This window comes from Gastrolobium bilobum, unplaced genomic scaffold (assembly GCF_033153095.1).
Source record: "Gastrolobium bilobum isolate Gb01-03AN ecotype WA unplaced genomic scaffold, APGP_CSIRO_Gbil_v1 utg1978, whole genome shotgun sequence".
Taxonomy (NCBI): domain Eukaryota; kingdom Viridiplantae; phylum Streptophyta; class Magnoliopsida; order Fabales; family Fabaceae; genus Gastrolobium; species Gastrolobium bilobum.
This window is the reverse complement of record NW_026897627.1, coordinates 205,697-213,533: the sequence shown is the minus strand read 5'-3', so window position 1 is coordinate 213,533 and position 7,837 is coordinate 205,697.

Genomic DNA, 7,837 nt, shown 5'->3' with positions numbered 1-7,837 from the left:
AACTTATCTCCTTTCTGAATTGGAACTGGAGACGATGAGCAGTTTTCCATTCTGAATCTCTCTAGAACTTTATTAATATATGCTTTCTGAGACAAACCTAACAGTCCTTGTGATCTATCACGGATTATTTCTATTCCTATCACATAAGCTGCCTCACCCATATCTTTCATTTCAAAGTTACTAGAGAGAAACTTCTTAGTCTCAGTTAAAAGACCAAGATCGTTAGTTGCAAGCAAAATATCATCAACATACAGAACCAATAAGATGAACTTGCTCCCACTGATCTTCAGATATATACATCGATCAACGATGTTTTCTTTAAATCCAAAGGAAACAACAGTATCATTAAATTTAAGATACCATTGCCGTGAAGCTTATTTAAGTCCGTATATTGACTTCTTAAGTTTGCACACCATGTGCTCTTTACCCTTTTCTATGAACCCCATTGGTTGGTCCATGTACACATCTTCATCTAAATTTCCATTTAGAAAGGCGGTTTTCACATCCATTTGGTGTAACTCTAGATCATAATGAGCCACCAATGCCATAATAATTCTTAAAGAATCCTTCTTTGAAACTGGTGAAAAAGTTTCTTTATAGTCAATGCCATCTTTCTGAGTGAATCCTTTTGCAACTAGTCTGGCCTTGTGACGTTCCAAGTTACCATGAGAGTCACATTTGGTCTTAAAGACCCATTTACAACCAACTCTCTTGCACCCTTCTGGTAACTCAACAAGATCCCAGACCTTATTCTGTTCCATAGATTTCAACTCATCTTTCATAGCATCTAACCATTTATCACCATTTTCTCCATTCATGGCTTGTGAAAACGTTACTGGATCATCCTGAATACCCATGTCAAATTCAGACTCTTGTAGATATACCACATAATCATTAGAAATAGCAGATCTCCTTTCTCTTTGAGATCTTCTTAATGCTATTTGTTGTGGTTCTTCTACTATGGGTTCATTCGGTTCATCAACAATGATTTCTTCATGAATAGTGGGATCATTAACTTGTCCTTCATTATTATTGATTGGTTCAATAGCATAAGGAACAATAACTTTACTAGAGCTACAAGGTAATGGAACTTGTACTCTCACTTCATGAATATCCACTTTACGTGGTGTTTCACTCCCACTAACTTCACCATTCTCAATGAACCTTGCATTTCCAGATTCAATAATCCTTGTAGTATGATAAGGACAGTAAAATCTATACCCTTTCGATTTTTCTGGATAACCAATGAAATAACCATTGATTGTCCTTGCATCCAGTTTCTTTTCTTGCGGATTGTAGTATCTAATCTTTGCCTGACAACCCCAAACATGCAGGTGTCTTATACTAGGTTTCCTTCCAGTCCAAAGTTCAAAAGGAGTCTTTGGAACTGACTTACTAGGAACCCTATTCAATACGTACATGGCAGTTTTTAGAGCATAAGTCCACAATGAAACAGGTAAAGAAGAATTACTTAACATACTCCTAACCATATCCAGTAAGGTCCTATTACGCCTTTCTGATACACCATTATGTTGCGGTGTACCGGGCATTGTGTATTGAGCACAAATACCACGCTTTTCCAGAAATTTAGCAAATGGGCCCGGATGTTGTCCACTTTCATCATACCTTCCATAATATTCACCACCCCTATCAGACCTGACAATCTTCACCTTTCTGTCTAATTGCCTTTCAACTTCATTAATATAAATCTCCAAAGCATTTGCAGCTTGAGACTTATCATGCAGCAAATAGACATAACCATAACGTGAATAATCATCAATGAAAGTGATAAAATATTTTTCTTTATTTAAAGCATTAACATCAAACGGACCACATACATCAGTGTGTATAATTTCAAGAAGCTGAGTGCTCCTTGTGGCTCCTTTCTTTATGTGTTTTGTTTGTTTTCCTTTAATACAATCCACACAAATATTTAAATCAGTAAAGTCTAAATCTGGAAGGATTTCATTATTTACTAATCTTTTCATCCTTTCTTTGGAAATGTGTCCCAAACGTTTGTGCCACAAGTAAGCAGAACATTCATTAATTAAGGCACGTTTAGTACCAACATTATGATGCAGAGTCATAAGTGTTTCAGCATAAAGATTATCAAGACATAATTTATATAATCCATCACATAAAGTACCATTACCAATCAAATGATTGTGCTTGTACAAACTGAAACTACCACTACCAAATTTAAAAGAGTATCCAGCAACATCATGTTTGGAAATTGAAACTAAATTCCTAGATATACTAGGTACATAAAGAGTTTCACGTAAATCCAAATGAAATCCACTGTCGAGAATTAAACGGTACGTCCCAACAGCTTCCACCGGAACTTTCACTCTATTGCCCATAAGGACAAACTTTTCATTTGGCCTTGTGGTTTGGGTCATAAGAAATCCCTGCATTGTATTAGAAACATGAGTAGTACAACCAGAATCAATCCACCAAGTATTATAAGGAACTTCAGCCAGGTTTGATTCATAACATACATAAGCACTAGGCTTACCTTTCTTTTCGAACCAAGCCTTACGTTTCAGGCAATCCTTTTTGAAATGCCCTTCCTTTTTACAGAAATGGCACCTCATCTTTGCATTACTTTCCTTTTTGTGGATTTTAGAAGAAGAGGCCTCATTCACTTTAAGGGGTCCTCCTCCTCCTCCTTTCTTCTCATGCTTCTTTCCTTTATTCTTTTCAGCTCCTTGATGCTTTACATAATTGATAGAATGAGCTCCCTGATTCTTAAGTCTGGTTTCCTCCTGAACTAACATACTGTGCAATTCATGCACATTCAAATTGTCTTTCATGGTATTATAGTTCATTTGGAAAGGACCATACTCAGACGGTAATGAGTTCAATACGAACTGCACCAGGAAGTTCTCATCCACATCCATTCCCAATGCTTTCAATTTTGCCGCAATGCTTGTCATTTCAATAACATGCTCATGCATAGTACGCGAACCATCAAACTTCATGGTGGTCAGTGTACTCATAAGTGTCCCAGCAAGAGACTTATCAGCGGTTTGGGAGCGCTCTTCCACAAGTTTCATCATTTCGATGGCACTTTCAGTTTGTGGGAGAGCTGACTTAATGTTGCTTGCTATGCTCATTTTCATGTACATCAAACTTAATCTGTTGGATCTTTCCCAGTTCTTAAAATGGTCCCTTTCATCCTCAGTGCTTTCATCAGTAATAGCACCAGGTTCCTCTTCTCTAAGAGCCATATCCATATCCATTACCCCAAGGTAAAATTGGATTTGCTCTTTCCATTCAGAGAAGTTCAGCCCATTAAAAACTGTAACAGTTGAGAACATGGAATGTGTAGCAACAGGTACTGCAAGGAATAATATTTAAACATTAATGCTTTGAGTCATACATGTCACAGACTAACATACTTCACAGATCCAACTATACTAACTTCAATGCATATCAATGTTCGCCTTTGGGGATCCATTAACATACAACATTAACTATAATGATGCTATATAAATTTCGCATAATTTGGCAATGATGCATACCCCTATCATAAATATTTGTCATCTTTGGATGTCCAAATGTGAGAAAATATGCCAACAATACCAACATCCATGTTCATTTTATAAAACAAATAATCAACCTTTGGGTTGATCCCTAACTGTTCTATAATAATGAACTTCAATATACCACAACCAGAAAATTATTTCATACTCTTCATAGCATCACAGTCATGGTAATTGAAATAAAATTCATGATATTTGAAATTAAAATAACTCTTCAAGATTTGGCCACTTTGGTGACTAACAAATCTACCATAATTAATTTCAAAACTTTGATATTTCATAAACAATAATAGGATTAAATTTTCACATTTAATTTTAATCCAACCACATCACATAATCATTTAAATCAATATGAAAACCGTAAGGATGGGATTAGCTTACGTGACTGAATTTGACATGGCTTTTATCTTTCAATTTTATTTCTTAAAAAACCGTACGGTGGTTATATTTCATTCAAATCAATTGAAAGGCTCTCGTGTTTTTCAATAATTCATAAAAGTTTCAACTTTGTCCATTAAGCACGAAAAACGAGAAGACATTGTGAAAAGAAAACAACTTGCAACTCGGTTCAACACAAATTGGCGACTTGCTTAATATGCACATACATTATCATTCATACAAGAAGCCATAAATATGAATTCGTTTCGTCCTTTTGTGAATTGATCAAAAACCGAGAAGTAATTTACGTTTAAAAATTCACAGAGTACCTTGCTTCAAAATACCAAACGGTGGTTTTCATTTTATGGAAATTCTCATATAACCGTTTGACTTTTATAAGAATCGAATTCCAATGATAAAACTTTGCAAATCGGTAATTTGGAAATCGTGAATTTGGAAATAAAATAAGATATGATTTGCAAATCAGAATCGATAATTTGCAAAGAACCCTAACATTTCCAAATCAAGAATCCATTTATAATCATACATGGAAAAAACATAAATTCTTAAACACATGCTCTGATACCACATGTAAGCAATTTAATCAGTAATTCATGATTCATGTTCAACAGTAATAGTTAAGAACATGATACATGATCTTTAGAATTTATGAGTTTCACATAAGAGTGTACCTTTCTCCATTAGTGCGGAAGAACTTTGATGGTGAAATCCTTTCTCAGAGTCTTAACCCTTCATTATTCTTGTATCTTCTTTAACAGGAATTTGATACAACTCTTCTGGGTAGACAATGATGGAGAGCGTTTCTGTAAACCACCTTTTATCAGAAAATCTCCTTTCTCTGAACGTAACTGAACCTGTCACCAGTTACTCCTTTATAAAACTTCCCTTGATAGTCAAAACGTCAATCACCATTAATGCAAAACGTTACCATAATGCAAAACGTTAAAACGTCAATTACCATTAATGCAAAACGTCAATTACCATAAAGCCTCTTTTATTATTAATTAAACCGATTGACACACGTTACACATGAGACACAAATAGTTTTACAGAACGGGCCTGGACCCTCATCAAAGGAACTAAAGGTCCACAATCTACTACCCACAGGTAAACCCTATAAATAAGAGGTCAAACCTACACGTATGTTACGCTTTCTCTCTTATTGTTATGTTGTCACTGTGCGCGCACACACACCCCTTTTGGCAAAGCCGTTATTGTCTTATTTTGTCTAGTGATCTGCTTGACTCAAGGGTATCTCCTCCATAGACACCTTGGAGAGGGCACTAGATCCAAGATCAACATACTAGTCCATTGGGCTAGACATCTCTGTCTCCAAGACAGAACACTAGCGTCGTCTGTGGGGAGTCGACAAATTTGATATTCCCACAATTCTGATTAGAGATGGCAGTTCGTACAAAGAGCAATAGCCAGCAGCTACAGCCTCCAAATCAGCCGCTGGATCCCGTTCTGGAAGAGGTGAATCAAGCTCGCCACCAACCGTAAAATGAGGTGGACTATGATGCAGTTAATGTCAGGGAGGATGTATCAGACACAACCTCTACGCCAGACCCTCGCAACCAAGTTGCAGATCCGGCTCCGAATAACCCTCCTCTTCAAAACCCTGTGGACATTGCTGCCCGTGTTGCACAGCCTGCTGATCCTGATTCCCGCCTTGCCGTAATTTTGCGACGGATGGAAGATATGGAAAATCGCAATAACCTCCAACGGCAAGCAGATTTCAGGAGAAAAACGCGAGGAGGATGCAAGATTTGAGCAACAATTGTTGGAGCTGAGAGTACCGGGGTCAGAAAGGGCCCAAGGCCGAGATCGTAATGGCCGCGATGGGGATCGCAACCCGGATGATCAAATCCAGATTCTAGAGGCTGAAAACCAAGGAAGGAAAAATGCTGGAACTACTGTGGGCCCAAACCTGGGAGGCCAGGGAATGAACAACCAGAATACAAACATGCAACGTCTGGTCCAAAATACTTCAACAGGAGCAAATATGCAGAGAAACAGGGATGGGACACATCTTAACCAAGAGGCTGTGGAACCAATGCAGAATATAAAGATTCTAGGATTTTGATGATAACAAACAAAGTATGGAAGTAAAGCTTCTAGCTGCAACAATAAAAAAGAAACAAACAACTAACACTCATCAAGACCTTCAAGATTCAAGTTTCGAGAGAATAATCTAAGTTCAAGAAATCTCAAGTAATATACTTTAAGACTTAGAATTAATTGTGAGGGTAATTGGCTTCTTGCATAAGTAAGCTCAAACATATTTCTGTTAAAGTACATGCATTAAATCATAATTTGATTACACAAAGGATTTATAGCATCATGTATTTATAAAAACATGTTTTTAAGATTCAGTCAAGCAATTGAACATGTTTGAAAGGGATTTAAAATGCTTATGAACGTATTTCCAACCTTTCCAACAGGTTAGAAATCGATTCCTTATGAGCAGGAATCGATTTCCACTCTCTGGAAAAGTTGGGAATAGATTCCCACTATTGCACCAGAGGACGAAAATATCGGCTATAAACGGCTAGTTTTGTCAAAATGGTTGTACAAAGGCTCATGGGCCCCTCTATAAATAGAGACCACTGTTCCATTGATTGGACAACTCTTCTTGATCATACTGCTTGATTTAATTCATATCATTTGCTTATTCTCATTCATCTTGATCATAAATTCTCTTTGAGCTTTATTCTTGTGAGAGTGTCAACACCCATAGTTCTTCAACTTGTATAATCTGTACTTTGAGAGTACTTAGCTATTGTTAAACACCTCCATTTGATTTCTTGAATAGTTAGGGGAGTGAACCCTTACACTTGAAAGGTCACCAAATTCCTAAGAAAATTTGGAGTGTAAAATTATGAGGCATCAAGAGCTCGAAATCTTGAAAGGTTGTAGTGGGTTGTCAAGCACCCTCGAGCTTGATAGCTAGTGAAAAAGTTTGATCGAGCGGTTTCAGTCTGGACGTAGGTTACGGTGGTGGTGACCGAACTAGGATACATCTAGTTTGCAATTTCTCTAACCTTAAACTCCTTACTTTAGTATTGAAATTGCATTTTTAGATTGTGTTATCTATTTGCTTGCTTACTTTATTGATCACACATTTGCTCTCTCACTTAGATTTTTCCTTATTAAATCACTTTATTGAAGAAACACCTTTTAAAATATCAAAGGAGGCACTTTGCGAAAAGATTTTTTAAAACTCAATTCACCCCCTCTTGAGTATTGAAGTCACTTGTCCAACAAGTGGTATCAGATCTTGAACTCTTGTGTAAAGAGCTTAACCGCTTCAAGAGAAGGGATGGCTTCTTTGAACCATGATATGCCCCTTGAGGGTTCTTCTAGTACTAGACCTCCATTTTCAATGGCGGCGATTTCTTATTGGAAGAGTCGGATGAAAATATTTCTTCAATATAATGATTTAAGAGTATGGAACATAGTTGAAAAAAGATATATATCACCTAATATAAAAAATGAGAAAAATGAAGATGTTCCTAAAGATATAGATAATTACACCGAAGATGAAGTTAAGAAAGGAAATTGGAATGCTAAAGCTCAAAACTTGAATTCAAATGTCTTAGGTCGTGATGAATACTTTCGTGTTTCAAATTGTAAGAATGCTAAGGAAATGTGGGATATTCTTCAAATAACCCATGAAGGAACTAGTGATGTTAAATTTACAAAATTAAATGTACTCACTAGAGAATTTGAAATGTTTGAGATTCATGAAAATAAAAGCATTCAAAGTATGCAAAAAAGATTCACACACCTTGTCACTCATTTAAATGCTTTAGATAAATCTTTTACTAACCTTGAGTTAATTGTTAAGGTGATGAGAAGTGTGCACAATAAGGAATGGCAACCCAAGTTGA